Source organism: the organism of the source record quoted next, unplaced genomic scaffold (genome assembly GCF_019419815.1).
Source record: "Pyrus x bretschneideri cultivar Hongxiangsu unplaced genomic scaffold, Pyrus_bretschneideri_v1 Contig21, whole genome shotgun sequence".
NCBI classification, from domain to species: Eukaryota; Viridiplantae; Streptophyta; class Magnoliopsida; order Rosales; family Rosaceae; genus Pyrus; species Pyrus x bretschneideri.
Genome location: NW_025999513.1, coordinates 731,289 through 733,379, shown reverse-complemented (window position 1 = coordinate 733,379; position 2,091 = coordinate 731,289). Strand labels below are relative to the sequence as shown.

Here is a 2,091-nt window from a genome sequence, read left to right as displayed (position 1 = left end):
ATACACTGCTGATATGGTATATATCTGGTGCACTGCTGACATGGTATATATGTGATACAGCGTGGAGGAGCCAATTATACTAAGCTTACAGAATGATACTGGGTTCAATACAAGACATAGAATCTTGTAAGAACTAAACTAGTGTCCAATAAAACACACATAGAAAGCGTAAAACTGACCATCCGACATTCAGCTTCGATGGCAACTCTTACATGACAGATCTTGCCACAAGTTACGCTAGTTTGTTAAACTTATCAAGCTCGAGCTTGATTAATTACAAGCAACGTACTCAACAATACCAAAGGACATATCCTTCTCAGATGAATAACCCGAACACATATTTCTTTAGCAACAAACAGATCCTTTCAGCTATCACGAACGACGAAAGGTAATATAAGGCCAAAACTTCATGGTGATAAATGCTATAGCCAGTCCATTCAGATTTTGAATTAATTCTTTGCAAAACAAAAAAACCATGCTAAGGGGTAATGCAATGCAAGGAAAGACAACCCAAATAAGTATCAATAACTATTTTATAGAATATAGGTCAAATTATCATTATCCATAAGCATATCCATTTCACCTGACAAGCATCATAGTAATAAAGAAGTCCAGCATAGATCATAGCCAGAGCCCATAATCAGCCATCCCAGGTGCAGATTATATTTAACTACATCTAGCTTTTGCAAGGAACATATAATGCGCAAATTCAGAAAGAAGCCTAGGAGCTTCTCTGATCTGCCAAAGCCATTTAAAATAACTGCTCAGTGTGCACGTTCTCTAAGCACTTCAAGTTCCATCTCAGTTGGGTAAGTTGCCTGGATTTCATAATGGATGTCGTCCACTCCCTCCTGAACCTGTCCTTTGATGTCACATAGAGCATCTTAGCACGGATACATGACACATAAGGTGACCTGAAAAATGGGCACAATAGTATCACATGAGAATTGAAATGGAAGTAGAAGCTCAATGGAGAGAAAAATCAGTGTTGATCCCCATTTCTCACATGAGATATGACATAATGAACCAAAATTATCAAGAAGATCCATAGCATCAATTAGTCACTAGCATCAATAAGTTCGATGGACAATGTCAACTGCAGTTTGAATCAGAAACATTAACTTTAACTAAAGAATTCTAAACAAAACTAACCATGCAATGAAAAATATTTTGCTCTTTTGGCAATTCTGTGAAGTGACAAAATCAAAGGCATAAATTGCATATCGACAATCATTCTCAGGCAATGAAGCAGTGAAATCATCGTAGCTTTCGGCCGTGCCTCCAGTCTTTTCAGGCACTACCTCTTTTTTCTTCTCGTCAATCTTAAAAAACCACATAGCGATGGGCCTTCTTCCTCTGCAGTTCCAAGAACGTGTTTTTACAGTGCTCAGCAACACCCATACCAGATTAAGCATTTTTCTATAGTGAAAACCAATGTTAAATACTCGCCCTAAGCAGCATCAACTACCGGTTGTTATTTCTGGAGAGCATAACAAAATCATAGTTTTAGTTCAAAATATCATTTACAAAAACCGTCCAAGTAGAACAAGAACTAGGTTGTTATACAAGATTAAATTAAATATGCATAATGCTGAATCTATTCGAAGATGTTATTCTAACTTCCGGATAGTTAGTTTCATGTTATTTTGAAGAAAGCAAAACATAAAAGTTACCATTTGCAATTACACAAGCATTGATGATAGAAAACAAAATTTCGATTCGTAGTTCCAACTATGTGGATGCTGAACATCAGATTCAACATGCAACGGAAGGAATTTTATCAAAATTCGACACCCACATACACAAAAATGAAACCTCAGACTGATACATCAGTTACATTAATATAAAAAAAAAAAAAAACCATCAAAATTGTGAAGAAAAACTCATTGTCAAGAAAAAAAGAGTAATGTTATTCATACTATATTTTTATACTACATTTCTATACCACTTTAGGTGGCATCTGATGTGGACAACCACATCATTTGAAAAATTTGCAAAACTCAAGGGAAGGAAGGAGAAAAACTCCTCGTATACCAAAATCATCATTTAATTAACTAGTTTTTCTTAATTATTAGTTTATTAAATAATGAA

At 35.2% G+C, this 2,091-nt stretch overlaps 1 pseudogene; it reads right to left on the bottom strand.

The window, feature by feature from the left end:
• Nucleotides 1-764: 764 nt before the first annotated feature.
• On the bottom strand, nucleotides 765-1,410 carry LOC103931818 (annotated as a pseudogene).
• Between the last annotated feature and the right edge of the window lie 681 nt (nucleotides 1,411-2,091).